Source organism: Mobula hypostoma, chromosome X1, assembly GCF_963921235.1.
Source record: "Mobula hypostoma chromosome X1, sMobHyp1.1, whole genome shotgun sequence".
Taxonomy (NCBI): Eukaryota; Metazoa; Chordata; class Chondrichthyes; order Myliobatiformes; family Myliobatidae; genus Mobula; species Mobula hypostoma.
In genome coordinates, this window is record NC_086128.1 from 47,316,174 (window position 1) to 47,334,972 (window position 18,799).

The 18,799-nt window shown below is 41.2% G+C and overlaps 1 protein-coding gene and 1 long non-coding RNA gene across 5 annotated transcripts in view; one reads left to right on the top strand and one right to left on the bottom strand.

Annotated features, from left to right (window-relative positions):
- LOC134340608 (uncharacterized) overlaps nt 1–16,256 on the top strand; it is a 129,465-nt gene extending 113,209 nt beyond the window's left edge. For 2 of the 4 annotated variants that reach the window (XR_010016594.1, XR_010016593.1), the window contains 2 exons: nt 7,541–7,612; nt 14,377–14,499. This is a non-coding gene — a long non-coding RNA (uncharacterized LOC134340608). Of the gene's footprint in view, nt 1–7,540; nt 7,613–7,723; nt 7,815–14,376; nt 14,500–16,144 lie in introns of those variants that run through there. The other 2 variants (XR_010016596.1, XR_010016595.1) reach the window with 2 other exon arrangements.
- asic2 (acid-sensing (proton-gated) ion channel 2) overlaps nt 1–18,799 on the bottom strand; it is a 717,277-nt gene that overhangs the window by 229,562 nt on the left and 468,916 nt on the right. The window lies entirely within an intron of this gene.

Below are 18,799 nucleotides of genomic sequence, written 5' to 3' on the forward strand. Positions count from 1 at the left end.
TGGCCCTGGAAGAATGTTTCATTTGACTCATTCATGTGTGGTTGAATGATAATTAAACTTGAACTTGAATAGAATGATGGAGAATACAGCACAGAAACAGGTTCTATGGCTCACCATGTCCATGCCACCAGCTGTACCAATTTTTTTAAACCACCAATTGTTTCATAGCCTTCCATGCCTCGGTGGTGTGTGCATTGCTTTTTCAATGAAAATCACTCCTCTCCCTTTGTGTAGCTTATAATCTCAAACCCTTGCAAATTATTTCCATTCTAGTTCTTTGACATCAACAGAAGATTCTCAGATACTGTGTTATTGCCAGTTGACCATCACCCCTGATTTCCCATGGGTTGTTTGTCAAATTCGAGTGGATGGTGGAAGAACCCTTGCAGCAAGTCTGCACCTCTCAAAAGACATGATTCTGCAAATGACATGACTTTGTAACCCCTTACAATCGATTTGTCCTGGATGTCTTCCAAATGTTGCCAGAAGGATTATTTCTTAACTGGCTACTAAGACCAAAATTCTTGATAAGATTAACTTTTAATAATCAGTGTGGGTTGTTGGAAAGTGCTAACATCTGGTTTACCAAGTTGGTTAATGATTGCAGAAACCAAGAAGATAACTTATGCTTGCTGGTAGCAATGATAAACATTTTTATAGTTCTTCCTAGCAACTGAAATTAATACTTTATTTGCAATTCTACCAGTGCTGAAGAAGAATAATGTGAGCTGCCTTAACAACTATCGCCCGGTAGCACTCACATCTACAGTGATGAAATGCTTTGAGAGGTTGGTCATGACTAGACTGAACTCCTGCCTCAGCAAGGACCTGGACCCATTGCAATTTGCCTATCGTCACAATAGGTCAATGACAGACGCAGTCTCCATGACTCTGCACACAGCTTTAGACGACCTGGACAACACAAACGCCTACCTCAGGATGCTGTTCATCGACTCAACATTTAATACCATCATTCCCACGATCCTGATTGAGAAGTTGCAGAGCCTGGTCCTCAGTACCTCCCTCTGTAATTGGATCCTTGACTTCCTAACCAGAAGACCACTGTCTGTACAGATTGGTGATAACATGTCCTCTTCGCTGACGATCAACACTGGTGCACCTCAGGGTTGTGTGCTTAGCCCACTGCTCTACTCTCTATATACACATGACTGTGTAGCTAGGCATAGCTCAAATACCATCTATAAATTTGCTGACGATACAACTATTGTTGGTAGAATCTCAGGTGGTGATGTGAGGATGTACAGGAGTGAGATATGCCAACTAGTGGAGTAGTGTCGCAGCAACAACTTGGAATTCAACGTCAGTAAGATGAAAGAGCTGATTGTGGACTTCAGGAAGGGTAAGACGAAGGAACACATACCAATCCTCATAGAGGGATCAGAAGTGGAGAAAGTGAGCAGCTTCAAGTTCCTGGGTGTTGATGCACTATCAATTACTCCAAAAGACTGGTAGTAGAGTAAATAGTGAAAGGCTTTTATTAACAGTAAAATGGGTCCACGTCCCTGCTGTATGTCTGTCCTGGACTGTGGGAGGAGCAGTGACGCTTTTATTCAGGGGTCTGTGGGAGGAGCCACAGGAGCAGTCAGCAGAGGGGCACGTCCAGGCATGTCCAGGCAGGTAACCCAGTTACAACCTATATATGTAGCCCCCCGGCCACCCTCAGGGTCGCTCGGCTCTCTGTCGTCTAGGGAAACAGCCTCGGCCCCACCAAACTGGGTAATTAGTTTGTGTGGATGCTGTGTGATGTACCCCACTCCACCCAAATAACAGACAATACACCAGATACGATTAAATGATTTACAGTTTATAGATATTACTGGAACTATATAATTAATCGAGAATAAAATATAAAAGGAAAATAAAAGACGCCACACTTATCAAAGTTCAATCTCTTCATGCACAGTTGGAGCTCGGGACCCTTCTTCTTCACCCTGCGACCCCTCGGACCACCTCGACCGGCCACCTGGGACCAACAACGGTGGTCGACCAGATGCTCCACACGAGTCCGACACCGTCTCCTCGCCGAATGCCCTCCTCGGGGTTCGACCCCGTTAGTGGACACCACAGCACCTGGTCCATTCTCTGTCTCTCTCTCCCGCCTTCTGCCCCAAAACCCCGCGCATACAAATCTTCCGGATAGACCAAAATCATAACAACTATCCCAATTGATTAATAGCACACTGTTACCTGTATTAACCCAAGCAAATGTCTAGCTAGAGACTCTCTCAGCATTTAACATAACAAAGAAGCCATTTTAATTAGCCTCCGCAGTAACATAAAAGACGAAACCCCCTTACATAAACATGGTTTACCACAGGTGTCAAGATCTCTGAGGATCTGACTTGGTCCCAACACATTGATGCAGTCATAAAGAAGACAAGACAGTGGCTATACTTTATGAGGAGTTTGAAGAGATTTGGGATGTCAACAGATACACTCAAAAACTTCTATATTTGTACCGTGGAGAGCATTCTGACAAGCCACATCACTGTCTGGTATAGAGGGACTGCTACACAGGACCGAAAGAAGATGCAGAGGGTTGTAATTCTAGTCAGCTCCATTTTGGGTACTAGCCTACAAAGTACCCGGGACATCTTTAGGGAGTGGTGTCTCAGAAAGGCAGGGTGCATTATTAAGGACCTCCAGCACCCAGGGCATGCCCTTTTCTCACTGTTACCATCAGGTAGGAGATACAGAAGCCTGAAGGCACACACTCAGCGATTCAGGAACAGCTTCTTCCCCTCTGCCATCCGATTCCTGAATGGACTTTGAAGCTTTGGACACTACCTCACTTTTTTAATATATAGTATTTCTGTTTTTGCACATTTTTAAATAATCTATTTGATATATGTAATTGATTTACTTGTTTATTTATTATGTTTTTTTTACTGATTATTATTTTTTTCTCTCTCTCTGCTAGATTATGTATTTCACTTCACATGCCAGTGATAATAAACCTGATTCTGATTCTGACATGAGTTTCTGTGGCAATCAGCTTTTTTAATATATATCACTGGTGCAATAAGAGAAAGGAGGCATTACAAAATCAACTCGTATTGTCATCCTTGACTTCATCACAAATTTAATGGCTGTAGAGAAAGAAATTAAACGATTTTACATGTTTTACATTATCATGAACTGGGGGAAATATTGGTTTTTGAATGTGACACTGGATGTAATCTCCTCCCAACGTTAGTTACATTGTAGCCAATGCAGTGTTATGTTGAAGTAAATGCAACCCTACCATATATTTATCTTAAGCAATCAGAAACACATTTCTATTCTTGCCAGCTATATAGAGGTATTGCATTGCAGAATAAGCATTAGCCTCAGAACAAGCATATTTTTCTTAAATAATATTGAGAAATTGATGCTCTCACAGTTAATAGATGGAAACTCTACCAACAATTACATTTGGAGCTGTGAATACATTTAATTTAAATTTATGAAAAAAACACTATTTTTAGGATAGAGAGATGGAAAAACACCACTAATAATCAAAAAAACCTGTCAGTTTTAATAGCATACACAGGGCTCAGAAAAAGTAATGCTGAAAGAAAACAACGCCTAAACCTGAACCCTTGTAGAACTAGTTCTAAATAGATAAATTAATGAAAGATTAAGGAAAATGGATTAAAGAGAGAGCATGAATAGAATAAAATCTCAAAAATGTAAGCGACCCTCAACATCATAATTGTATTTTATTTTCTTAAATTTGCCAAACAATGTTATGTTTACAGTACAGATTTATTCTATTAAAATGTTTGAATCCACTGTAATTTTTCCTTCTGTCAGATCAGTACTGAAATCTAAATGGGAAAATACAACATGCAGTAATTTATAATTTAAGTTATAAGCAATGTAAATATCTTTCAGTGCTGTATTGGCATAAAACACCCACCAAAAATCTAAATATTACTTATTTAGTTGCTTAATTCAGCCAAACTATATTACAAATGAACAATTAAACAAGATAAATTTCTATTTGCAGCTTAACATGAGATGCGAGGTTATTTTCTATTTAATAAAATATGGTGCCAATCATACGGGAGAACATTTTGCCTTTCACTTGCAGGCATCATATTAAACCAATGTGATTTTAATTCTATAAAGTAACTGAGTAGCTTCTGTGATAAGAATGTTCTACAGCTGCAAGGATTTATCACTGAGCCATTTCTATAAAGGGAAGGCTTGCAATTGTGGAAATCCTACATTGAGCAAAGTAGGTTATATAATGGATACAGGTATGAAAGTTGCTAATGTTCTACAGAAAGGCATTGAACACAAACAATCACTCTGTTTCACTATCCACTGACGCTGCCTAACCTGCTAGTGTTTCCAGCATTTTAATTTTATTTTACTTCAGTAGTGTAATAGGCTGATTCTATAAGAAATAGTGAATAAATTAACAGTTCCATAGGGGTTCTATAGATGGCTATCTAATGGCCCGGTATTGTAATGAATATAGTGAATGATGCAACAATGTTCAGGTGGCATGGAGAGTTGGTCAATCATGGATCATTCTGGGTAGGTTTTATAGCAGGCTTCTTCTAAGGAGGAAGGTACGATGGACAGCAGGTAATATAGCAGGTAGATTCTACTGCAGATCCTTTTCTACAATGGGCAGGCACTGTCATGGCTCATTTCAAGGGAAAGCAGGCTTCAATACGGATAGGTTCTTGAGCGGACTTGTTCGTTAGGGGGCAAGATCAGTAAGGGCTAGGTTCTAAAATGCAATGTTTTTAACATGGGTATTTTCATTAGCATACCAGTAAGGTGGTTGACAGGTTCTAATGGAGTCAGTATTAATGTGTAGTGAATAGGTTGAAAGGTGGTTATGTTCCATCGTGGTCAAGTTCTATAATGCTAGGTTCTGTGAGTGGGTAGGATTCACAGTGGGCAGGTTTTTATAAGGAACACTTTGAAGAATAGGTAGATCCTACAGTATGAGTAATTTTGTTGTCAGTAGGTTTCATCACCAGCAGGTTGCATTGTAATTTGCTTCTGTACTAAGAAATATCCATAACAGTACATCCTCTATAGACCTTGGGCAATAGCAGGCTAGTTCTTTACTGAAAGTGTTCAGTTTCAGGAGATGAAAATGTATTCTATTTTCCTTAATACTGTAGTTTAAATCGAGCACTTTCACTCCACCTTCCACAACAGGTTGGATTTCCTGGTGGCCTCCTATTTTAATTCTACTTCCCATTCACATTCCGGCAGTGCTGTCTGTGTGAAATTTGCATTTTCTGACTAGGTGGTAGGCTGATTGGCCACTGTAAAATACCTCTAGCATGTAGGAGAGTTTTCGAATTTGGAGGGAGTTGATGGGAATAAAATGGCAGTTCTTGATGGTTGGCAAGGATTTGGAGGACCAAAGGACCGGTTTCTGTGCTGTATGACTCTAAACACAGGAGAATAGTGTGGTAATGAAACCATAAACGCAACAGACATCCCACTTCTCCCGGAAGTTCCGGAAGTCTCCCGCATATTAATAGTGGCTCCCTGATGCCCGCAAATTATATACAATGTCACAGAAATCAATTTTTTTGAGAGCGAGCGAGCGAGAGAGCGCGAGAGAGAAAGCAAAAGAGAAAGCGCGAAAGTGACCACGAGATAGAGTGCGAGAGAAAGCAAGCGAGAGTGAGCGAGCGAGAGAGAAAGTGCGAGAGCGACCATGAGAGAGAGAGAGCGTGAGAGTGAAAGCGAGAGAGAGAGAGAGAGAGAGCGAGCGAGAGACAGAGAGCGCGCCATGGGAGAGTGTTCCAAAAATAGAAAATATAAATCATACGTCACCCCAGACTACCCTAAAGTGTACCACTGCCTAATAGGGGGCAAAAATAATGACAGTGTTGCTCGCTGCACTGTTTGCAACAGTGACTTTTCTATTGCCCATGGTGGGTTAAAATGTAAAAGACGTGTTGAGGTGAGTTTAACAGGTGTCATTCGTTCTTTAGCATAGTTAACGTTATTTAAACTAGCTGGCTGGCTGCTAAGGAGTTACTCTATTGCAGACATCCCACCTCTCCCGGAAGGCTCCCGCAAATTGATGGTGCTACCTCCCTGAAATGAGTTTTTGCAAGGTGGGATGTCTGACACAAGAGTTTCTGCAGGTGTCCCCCACTTTTCCAACGTTCGCTTTACGAAACCTCACTGTTACAAAAGACCTACATTAATACCCTGTTTTCGCTAACAGAAGGTGTTTTCACTGTTACGAAAAAAAGCAGCGCGTGGAGAAAATCAGCGTGCGATTAAAGGCACTGCGCACCCCGAGCAGGTGCTGTCCCCCGGATTCGGAATGGCATTGCTTTAACACGTGCCTGTGAGCAGCCGTTTGCAAGATGAGTTCTAAGGTATCGGAAAAGCCTAAAAGAGCTCGTAAAGGTGTTACACTTAACATAAAATTAGACATAATTAAGCGTTTTGATCATGGTGAACGAAGCAAGGACAAGGTGAGTTTGGCTTGTGGAAGCTGACGAAGATGATGTTGAAGAGGTTTTGGCATCCAGTGACCAAGAACTGATGGATGAAGAGCTGATGCAATTGGAAGAAGAAAGGATAACAATCGAAACCGAATGAATAATGATAAGTATCACTTTAATTTTGAAAGAGTACGTCGGTTTAGGGGATATTTGCAGCATGGTTTGAGTCCTTACAAAGAACTGTATGATAGAAAAATGCGTGAGGCTCAGCAGTCAAGCGAGCCTTCCACATCAGCCACAGCAGATGACGAACCTCGACCTTCGACATCGAGGTGGGCAGTCATAGGAGAAGATGAGCTACCTGCTCTAATGGAAACAGACGATGAGATGACACGCCAGTGTCCCATCACCCCGCCTATTCGCGGAGAATGCAGCGGTAGCTGGGAGGCACACAGCACATCTTTAAGAAAAAAGCCGAAATAAACATGCTAACTAATTAGGTGTTTATTTCGGCTTTTTTCTTAAAGATGTGCTGTGTGCCTCCCGGCTACCGTTGCATCCCTGCATGCTTCGCAGATCAGTATCAGTCGGCGGCCTAGAGGGTGGGGGCCACTGCACCACCCAACCTGCGACAACTCAGTCTAACATACCATCATCGGTGTGCTCAGTGCTGAACCAATTTCGATAAGTGATACTACACTGTACATATATTATTTCTACTTTATATAGGCTGTGTATTTTTACGTGTTATTTGGTATGATTTGGCAGCTTCATAGCTTAAAGCTTACTGGAGAGCGCTTGCGCCGTGTTTTTGCCAACAGCGCTTGCATGAGATTTTCTGCCGACGGTGCTTGCATGAGATTTTCGCTACGGAGAACAGTGATTGTAGAAAAGTATTTCTGCTTTATATAGGCTGTGTGTTTATCATATCATTCCTGCTTTTACTATATGTTACTGTTATTTTAGGTTTTATGTGTTATTTGGCATGATTTGGTGGTTATTTTTGGGTCTGCAAATGCTCACAAATTTTTCCCATATAAGTAAATGGTAATTGCTTCTTTGCTTTACAACATTTTGGCTTACGAACTGTTTCATAGGAACGCTCTACCTTTGGATGGCGGGGGAAACCTGTAACATACACCAAATGCTGTAGGAACTCAGCATATCAGGTAGCATTATTGTAAACTTTTCATCTCTTACATCGCCCCTGACTTAATTTTCCATCGTGTTTATAAGATTATGAGAGACATAGATGAGATAGATGGTATCTTTTTCCCAAGGTTGAATATCTGATACCAGAGGCCACACGTTTAAAGTGAGAGGGGTTAAGTGCAAAAGAAATGTGCAGAGTAAACTTTTTCCAATGGAGAGGTGAGTGCCTGGAATACACTACCAGGGTGATAATGGAGGAAAATACAATAGAGACAATTAAGAGGCTTTTGGATAAGCACATGGATATGCAGAGAATGGAGGGGTATAAATTGTGTAAGCAGAATGAAGTCTTTTAGTGAGGTATTTAATTACTAGATTAATTAGTATGCCACAATAGCACGGGCCAAAGAGCCTGTTCCTGTGCCGTGTTGTACTGTTCTGTTTCTGTGATCAATGACATATCCTTGTCTCCACAAATTGCCATCTGCTGAAATTCCAATTCATGATTTTTGATTGTTCCACTTCTGTCAGGTCAGTCTGTCATGGAGCTTATCCTAAACACTACTGCCTATATTAAATGCATGACAAGTCCTATTCACCCATCACTACTGTATTTGCTTAGTTTAAAGTAACATCCCAGCAGAATGGTGGACACCAAATGTAAACTTTCCAAATGATGCAAATGTACTGAAAAATGACAAAATAAAACCACAATATTAAGTTTCTTATCCATGTTTACAATTTCCTTTCCTAACTCAATAAACCTTCAGAGGATTATAAACTGTAGGAAGTTAGCACATTCAGCTACAATCATTCTGTACAAATACAGATTGATGGTATATATTAAAAGCCCAGATTACTCCAAGTTTTGGAACTGCTTTCCAAAACATACTGCTACATTACAACACAGAACATCAGAATCAGATTTAATATCACTGGGATATGTTGTGTCATTTGTTAATTTTACAGCAGCAGTATAATGCAATACATGATAAATATAGAAAAAAGAGTTGCATTGAGTATACACGTCTATTAATGCTAAGTTAAAATAAGTAGTGCTAAAATGTAGTGAGGTGGTGTTCATGGGTTCAATGTCCATTTGGGAATCAGGGGAAGAAGCTGCTCCTGAATTGCTGAGTGTGCGCCTTCAAGCTTCTGTACCTCATTCCCGACAGTAATGGTGTGAAGAGGGCATGTCCTAGGTGCTGGAGATACGTAATGATAGACACCACACTCCTAAGGCAAGATGTCCTGAGTACTGCGGAGGCAGGTCCTCATGATAGAGCTGACTAATTTTAAAGCTTCTGCAACTTACTTCGATCTTGTGCAGTAGCACCCCTATACCAGACGGTGATGCTGCCAGGCAGAATTGTTTCCACGGTACATTTGTTGAAGCTTTGTTTTAGTTTGACAAACTAAATCTCCTCAAACTCCTAATGAAATATAGCTGCTGTCTTGCTTTCTCCATAGCTGTATCAATATGCTGTGCCCAGGTTAGGTCCTCAGAGATCTTGGCAGCCAGGCTCACTCTCTCCACTTCTGATCCCTCTGAGGATTTGTTTGTGTTCCCTCATCTTACCCATCCTGAGCCAACAATCAGCTCTTTGGTCTGGCTGACATTGAGTGCATGGTTGTTGCTGTGACACCTCTCAACTAACCAGTATATCTTGTTCCTGTATGCCCTTCCATCACCATCTGAAATTCTGCCAACAATGGCTGTATCATCAGCAAATTTATAGATCCTGTTTGAGCTATGCCTAGCCACACAGTCATTGGTGTAGAGAATAGAGCAGTGGGCTAAGCATACATCCCTGTAGAGTGCCAGTGTTAATTGTCAGTAAGGTGGAGATGTTATATCCAATCTGCACAGATTGTGGTCTTCTGGTTAGGAAGTCGAGGATCCAGTTGCAGAGGGAGGTACAGAGGCCTAGGTTCTGTAGCCTTTTGATCAGGACTGTAGGAATGATAGTGTTAAATGCTGAGTTATAGTCAATAAACAGCATACTGTCATAGTTTTTTGCATTGTCCAAGGCTGCGTGGAGAGCCATTGAGATAGCGTCTGCTATAGACCTAATTGCGGTGACAGGCAAAATTCAGTGACCCCTGCTCCTTCCTGAGACAGGACTGATTCCAGCCATGACCATCCTCTTAAAGCATTTCATCACCTTAGATGTGAGTGCTGCTAAACAATAGTCATTGAAGCAGCTTACATTGTTCTTCCTGGGCACTGGTATAATTGTTGCCCTTTTGAAGCCCAATTGCAACATTCTGTAGAACACTACAGCATGGGACAGACCATTCAGAAGACAATGTTGTGGCAATCTTGATGCCAATTTATACTAAAGGTCCTTTTCCTATATATCATACAATTCCTTCATAATTACCCTGATGCAGTCACAAGTGACTCTACTTTATTAGGAGTTTGAAGAGATTTGGTATGTTACCAAGACTTGTACATTTCTATAGCTGTGTGGTGGAGAGTATACTAACTAATTACATCACAGCCTGGTATGGAGGTTTCGATGCACAGGATCACAAGTCTACAGAAGTTTGTAGACTCAGCCGGCTCCATCACGGGCACAACCCACTCCACGATTGATGATGTCATAAAGAAAGAGCATATAATACAGCAACAATTAGTGGGAGCTAGAGGATTGGGAAACTTTAAAAAAAACAACAGAAGGCAATGAAAAATAATCATATGAAGAGAAAAGATGAAATATGAAGGAAAGATAGCCAATAATATGAGGATCCTAAAGCTTTTCAGATACATAAAGTGTAAAGGAGGTGAGAAGGGTTAACGGACCACTGGAAAATGATGCTGGAGAGGTAGGAATGGGGTGGGGGGGGAGATAAAGAAATGGCAGACAAACTAAATTAATATTTTGTCTCAGTCTTCACTGTGAAAGACAATAACAGTATGCCAAAAACTAGGGTGTCAGGAGACAGAAGTTGCTATTATGAAGGAGAAGGTGCGTAGGAAGTTGAAAGGTCTTAAGGTAGATAAGTCACCTGGACCAGATGGACTACACCCCATAGTTCTAAAAGAGGTAGCTGAAGTGATGGTGGAGGCATGAGTAATGATCTGGAATGGTTCCAGAACACTGGAAAACTGCAAATGTCACTCCACTCTTTAAGAAGGGAGGGAGGCAGAAGAACGGGAAACTATAGACCAGCAAGCCTGACTTCAGTGGTTGGGAAGATATTGGAGACCATTATTAAGAATGAGGTTTCGGGGTACTTGGAGGCACAGTAGAATCAGGTTATATATATATATTTAAATTAAATAAGAGGTGCAAAAATAGAATTAAAGCAATGAGGTAGTGTTCATGGGTTCAATGTCTTTCAGGCTTCTGTACCTCCTTCCTGATGGTAGCAATGAGGACAATGCATGATCTGGGTGATGGGGGTCCTTAATGGTGGATGCTGCTTTTCAGAGGCATCTCTACTTGAAGATGTCCTAGATACTACAGAGGCTAGAGCCCATGATGGAGCTGGCTGAGTTTACAACTCTATGAAACCTATTTTAATCCTGTGCAGTAGACACTCCCCCGTCCCCCAAATCAAATGGTGATGCCACCAGTTAAAATGCTATCCACGGTACATCTGTAGAAATTTGTGAGCGTCATTGGTGTCATCCAAATCTCCTCAAACTCCTAATGAAATAGAGCTGCTATCATGTCTTCTTTGTAGCTACATCGATATGTTGGGCCCCGGATAGATCTGCAGAGATATTGACACCCAGGAACTTAAAGTTGCTCACTCTTTCCACTTCTGATCCCTCTGAAGCTTGGTGTGTTCCCTTGTCTACATTTTCTAAAGTCCACAATCAGTTCTTTGGTATTACTGACATTGAGTGCAAGGTTGTTGCTGTGACACCACTCACCCAGCTGATAAATCTCACTCCTGTACACCCTCTTGTCACCATCTGAAATTCTACCAACAACAGTTATATTTACAGATGGCATTTGAGCTGTGCCTTGCCACAGAGTTGTGGGTGTAGAGAGAGTAGAGCAGTTCATTAAGCACACACTCCTGAGGTGCACCAGTGTTGATTGTCAGCGAGGTGGAGATGCTATGTCCCATCCACACAAATTGGGGTCTTCTGGTAAGGAAGTTGACGAAACAGTGCAGAGGGAGGTACAGAGGCCTAGGTTCTGGAGCTTTTTGATCAGAGCTGTAAGAACGATTGTGTTTCATGCTGAGTAGTCAATAAACAGCTTCTTGACATGGGTGTTTGCATCGTGCAGGTAAAGAAGGCCAAAGCCAGCATGGCTTTCTTAAGGGGAAATCATGCGTGACAAGCTTGTTGTAATTCTTTGAGGAAATAACAGACAGGATAGACAAAGAAGAGCCAGTGGATGCTGTTTACTTAGATTTTCAGAAAGCCTTTGACAAGGTGCTGCACATGAGACTGCTTAATGAAATAACAGCCTATTGTATTACAGGGGAGATAGTAGCATGGATGCTAATTGGCAGGAGGCAAAGAAATGGAGTAAAGGGAGCCTATTCTAGTCTGCTGCTAGTGACTAGTGGTGTTCAACAGGGTTTGGTATTGGGAATGCTTCATTACACTATATGTTGATGATTTGTATGATGGAATTGACAGCTTTGTGGCCATGTTTTCAGAAAATACAAGGGTAGAGGGGCAGGTAGCATTGAGGCAACAGTCTGCAGAAGACAGATTGAGAGAATGAGCAAAATGGCAGATGGAATATAGTGCAGAAAGAGTATGGTTATGCACTTTGCTAAAGGGAATAAAAGCAGAGACTATTTTCTAAACAGGAGAAAATCCAAAAATTGAAGGTGCAAAAGGACTAGGAAGTCCTTGTGCAGGATTCCCTAAAGGTTAACTTGCAGTTGAGATGGTGGTAAGGAAGGCAAATGCAATGCTGGCATTAATTTCGAGAGGGATAGAATATTAGAGCAAGGATGTCATGCTGAAGATTTATAAGACATTGGTCAGTCCACACCTGAAGTTTTGTGAGCAGTTGTGGGCCACTTAACTAAGAAAGGATGTGATGGAATTGGACAGGGTCTAGATAAAATTCACGGGAATGATTCCAGGAATGAAAAGATTCAGGTATGAGAAGCATTTGATGGCTCTGGGCCTGTATCACTGAAGTTTAGAAGAATCAGGGATTTCATTGAAACCTATTGAATATCTATTGTACTCATCGCCTTCTATTCACACTTTGAAAGGGAGAGCACAACTACAGCTGTGAAGATCCCTGCTGCACCTGATGACCCTGTGATCTCTGTCTCAGAGGCCAATGTTAGACTGTATTTAAAGAGAATGAACCCTCACAAGGCAGAAGGTCCCGATCGAGTAGCTGCTAAGGTTCTGAAAACCTGTGCCAACCAACTAGCGGGAGTATTCAAGGACATTTCAACCTCTCACTGCTACAGGCAGAAGTTCCCACTTGCTTCAAAAAGGCAACAATTATACCAGTGCCTAAGAAGAATAATCCGGGCTACCGTAATGACTGTCACCCGGTAGCACTCACATCTGCAGTGATGAAATGGTTTGAGAGGTTGGTTATGTCTACACTGAACTCCTGCCTCAGCAAGGACCTGGACCCATTGCAATTTTCCTATCGCCACAATAGGTCAACGGCAAACGAAATCTCAATGGCTCTCCACACGGCTTTAGACCACCTAGACAACACAAACACCTATGTCAGGATGCTGTTCATCGACTATAGCTCAGCATTTAATACCATCATTCCCACAATCCTGACTGAGAAGTTGCAGAACCTGGGCCTCTGTACCTCCCTCTGTAATTGGATCCTCGAATTCCTAACTGGAAGATCACAGTCTGTGTGTGGATTGGTGATAACACATTCTCCTCGCTGACGATCAACACTGGCGCACCTCAGTGGTATTTGTTTACCCCACTGCTCTACTCTCTGTATACACATGACTGTGTGATTGGGCATAGCTCAAATACCATCCACAAATTTGCTGATGATACAACCATTGTTGGCAGAATCTCAGGTGGTGATGAGAGGGCGTAAGGAGTGAGGTATGCGAACTAGTGGAATGGTGCCACAGCAACAACCTGGCACTCAACGTCAGTAAGACGAAAGAGCTGATTGTGGACTTCAGGAAGGGTAAGACAAAGGAACACATACCAATCCTCATAGAGGGATCAGAAGTAGAGAGAGTGCGCAGCTTAAAGTTCCTGGGTGTCAAGATCTCTGAGAATCTAACCTGGTCCCAACATATCGATGTAGTTATAAAGAAGGCAAGACAGTGGCTATACTTTATTAGGAGTTTGAAGAGATTTGGTATGTCAACAAATACACTTAAAAACTGCGAAAGTTGTACCATGGAGAGCATTCTGACAGGCTGAATCACTGTCTGGTATGGAGGAGAGGCTACTGCACAGGACCGAAAGAAGCTGCAGAAGGTTGTAAATCTAGTCAGATCCATGTTGGGTACTAGCCTACAAAGTACCCAGGACATCTTTAGGGAACGGTGTCTCAGAAAAGCAGCGTCCATTATTAAGGATATCCAGCACCCCCTTTTCTCATTGTTACCATCAGGCAGGAGATACAGAAGGCTGAAGGCGCACACTCAGCAATTCAGGAACAGTTTCTTCCCTTCTGCCATCCGATTCCTAAATGGACATTGAAGCTTTGGGCACTACCTCACTTTTTTTTAATATACAGCATTTCTGTTTTTTGCGCATCTTTTAAAATCTATTCAATATACATAATTGATTTACTTGTTTATTTATTATGTTTTATTTTATTATTTTTTTCTCTCTCTCTGCTAGATTATGTATTCCATTGAACTGCTGCTGCTAAGTTAACAAATTTCACATCACAAGCCTTTTATAATAAACCTGATTCTGATTCTGAAAGGACTAGACAGAGTGGATGTGGGAGGACGTTTCCACGAGAGGTGAGTCTATGATCAGAGGGCACAACTTCAGAATAGAGGCATATCCATTTAGAACAGAGATGAGGAAGAATTTCTTGAGCCAGAGGGTGACTAATCTGTAGAACTCATTGCCACAGATGGCTGTGCAAGCCAAGTCATTGAGTATATTTAAAGTGGAGGTTCTCGATTAGTCAGGGCGTCAAAGGTTACAGGGAGAATGCAGGAGAATAGGGTTGAGAGGATAATAAATCAGCCATGATGGAATGGTGGAGTAGACTCGATGGACTGAAATGCCTAATTCTGCTCCTGTCTCTTATGGTCTTATGGTTCCTTTACCATCGAGGATATGCCGTATTCTCATTGGGGAACAGGGAACAGGTACAGAAGCTTGAAGAATGAATTAGTGATAGCTCCTACCCCCTCTGCTATCAGATTTCTGAACAGTCCATAAACCTATGAATACTATCTTGTTATTCCAATTTATTGCACTGTTTTGTGATTGATAGTAATTTTTGTCTTAGCACTGTACTGCTACCACAAAAAAAACGCACTTCACATCAAGTTAGTGATAATAACACTGACTCTGATATTCATGTCCATTTGGAAACATCTTAAACACCACAAACTGCTTGCTTCCTGTACTTCTACTACAATCGCTGGTAACTCATTCCAGGCATCTACCACTCTCTACATTAAAAAAAATTGTCCCCATGTCACCTTTATACTAATCCCCCTCCCCATCCTTAAAAGCATGACCTCTAGTGACATTTCTAACCTGGAGTAAAGTTTCTGCCTGTCTATCCTATACATGGCTCTCATAATTATAAAAACCAGTGTCAGATCTCCCCTTAGCCTCAAGCACACTCGGGAGAACAGCCCAAGTTTGTCCAAGCTTTCCTTATCGTTCATACCCTCTAATCCAGCCAGCATCATGGTAAATGTCCTCTGCACCATATAGATAACATCTCCTGCCTTACCCACATCAAATGTCTTCATCACCTCCTCACAAAAAACTCAATCAAGATTGTAAGACATGATCTGCCCTCCACAAAGCGATGCATAAATACAAAGCCTCAGTGTCCTCTCTAATAGCTTCCCTACCACTGACATGAGAATCACTGACTTCTAATTCCCTTGAACAGGAGCACCACATTTGCTACTCTCCAATCCACATTACAGGAGTAGGAGGGGGTATAATGGAGAATGGCTAATTAGATGGTGAGAGGGGATGGGCTATTAGTTAGAATGGTATCACAAACTGGAGTCAGTGGGTCAGCATGGTGTACTGTAGAGTGTGGTTGTGGTGGGATAAGTTGAATCAGATGCAACTACCTGCTGAGTGGGCACTCATGACTGTCATCGGTTTGGGAAGAGATTCAAGTTAAGCAATGTTAGTAGTAAGGTGTGGGTAGTAGCTTTGCTGTGGTGATCATAAGATTTTAGAGAGGAGGTGGGGGAGGCCTACAGCAAAATGGCAAGTACTTGAATTAATAGAGCAATGATCTACAAGTGGTTTCAATTAACAGAATCTACCAACTTGGGCTCAGTCCACTTTAAGTGTCTCTGAAGCAAGCCATTAATAGAATGTGGGAACCATGTCTTGCATGACTGGACTATTGTATCTGTGAATTTCATATGCAAAATTCAATTTTATGTTTCAGTGCCTCCAAGTGTTTGTGCACCAAATGAATGGAAGAGCCAGAAGCAATTTTGCAAACTTCAAGAATGATACAATAAGTATCACCATCAGTTTCCTGATAAAATTCTAACGTGTAGCATCAATAAACTTTCTGTTTTGTGAAAGAATTCTTAGCCACCATGTCTGGCGGTGAATGAATTTTTTTAAAAAAAGGCAAATGCTGGAAATTGGAATAAAAACAGTAAAATGCTGGGAATATTCAGCTGGTCAGGCCATATCTGTAGAAAGAAAAACAGTTAATACCTGATGTCAAATTCCCTTCATTAGATTTTTCTGCAAAGTGTCTTTAATGATCTGTTGGATGTTTTTGTCATTTCAACTTTTTTTTAAGTCTGGCAGTAAATTGAATTTTGGTGGTCTTGAGGAATTAGTCTTATTAAAATCAGATGACAATTTTTAAGATTATCAAAATTTGACAGATTAAGTCTTCCTAGGATTGGTAAACTGCCAAGTATGCTGTGACTTCCAGTATATTCACAATTGCATGCTTTCATTGGGGTCTGCCTCCCAGTTTATTGACAAGGTCCTTTCAGGTAGCTGACTCCTTCCTGAACAGCCTCATCCCACCCCAAGTGCTCTGGGCTATCAAATAGCCAGAAGCACTGCAGGATGTAATTTGAATTCCTCCAAAAGTTCATATTTTCTGGGAGGAACCAAGTTGATGTTTCAGGTTGGAGAGCTCTTAGCAGAATAGTTAGTGAGCCAGTGGTACACACTACCTGTCCTTTAGTGAATATACAACAGCTTAATCAGAGATTAAGCATGTATGACTGTTTCCCTGAAACTTCTGTAATCTCCCTCATTTTACCCTCCTACACTATATTAGTGAATTCACTGAGGTTTAATTCACTCCTAACTTTTGCCATCTGTCCTGAGGAAAAAAAAACTCAGCATATCATAATTCCCTCTCTGTCAATTCCTCACTACCAGGTACCCTCACTCATACATCATGTCAATCACCAGAACAAGTGTGAAAAACTAAAGAATCTGAGTTCAGCAGAGAAGAGAGAGTCCAAATATCCCTGTTGCAGTAATTGCCAATTTCTAAATAAAACAACCAACAATACTCAGTGATGCAGTTAGTCGAGTCACTGCCTCACAGATCCAAGAATCTCTGTTCAATGCAGACCTTTGGTTATATATAGTAAGAATGTATATAGTTTCCTTTCAAACTGTCAGACTATATCTATACATACATATACTGTACATAGTTCCATTCTTACAAACATATGCCCTGCATTTTGAGGACTTGGGTCTGTAAGAGTGGAACTGAGCTGAGACATATCCCTGTCACCTAGAAAACCTGTTTTAGCTTTGCTTATGACATTTCAAAGTGACTTATATATGTTGAGGGTGGAGAAATGCACAACTGTGATTCCGAACACTTTAGGGGAGGCAATCTTAGACAAGGTTAACTTCTACTTCTCTAGAGAGAGAATAAAGCTTGGAACTCATCTATGTAGCAGCATTAAATAAAGTGTGCCCTGAAAAGTAATTCAATGAGTTTCAATCTCGCTGCATCAGGGGACATAAATTGGTTAAAAAATAAATTTGTGCTGACATATTACTCTGTGTGTTCTTTCAAGTAACTAGCCACGTTGGGAGTAAAATTATGAAGGGTGTTCAAAATGCAGCTGCATTGTCAGCTGAATGAGCTAAAGGAATAAATTTAAACCACCAAGTAGTCTTCTCATTCTTCTTATGATGTGTACTGACAAGAATGGCAGAAATTAGTTCAAACTCGACTAATTAAGGAATGAGGCAGTCAGAGCTGAAACCACAAGCACTGAAGCAAAACACATTAAACTGGGCAGTAAATATGAGCTAAGGCTTTTTGTGCACTCCCCGCCAGGTTTTCAATGGATCATTCAGTTATCTGGTGGATTTTAAGTGGAAGACCAAGAAACGTCTTCTGCCATGCCTTCGCTTCCTTAACTATCTGGAAGGCAAGTGCACTGGCATGAACTGCCACCACGCATAAAAATGTATACGTTCCATACATTATATACAAGTGTATGGGTATCATGGGTGCCATGGCCAAGAAAGTGCAGCAGTGCTTCTATTTCCTTAGAAGGCTGAAGAAATTCAGCATGCTCCCATTGATCCTCGCCAGTTTTTATCAATTTACCATAGAAAGCATCCTATCCAGTTGCACCATGGCTTGATTAGGCTCCGCCCAAGACCACAAGAAACTGTAGAGTTGTGGATACAGCTCAACATCACAAAAAACAACTACCCCTTCTACAATTCTTGCTGCCTCTGTAAAGTAGCCAATATAATCAAAGTACACACCCACTCCAGACACTCTCTCTTCTTCTGCCTCCAATCAGCTGAAGATACAGAAGTCTGAAAGTGTGGATCAACAAGCTCAAGGACTGCTGTTATGAGAAAATTGAATGGAGCTCTTGTACAATAAGATGGACTCTTGACCTCACAATCTACAAACCGCATTTCCAGAAAAGTTGGGATATTTTCCAAAATGAAATAAAAACAAAAATCTGTGATATGTTAATTCACGTGAACCTTTATTTAACTGACAGAAGTACAAAGAGAAGATTTTCAAAAGTTTTACTGACCAACTTAATTGTATTTTGTAAACATACACAAATTTAGAATT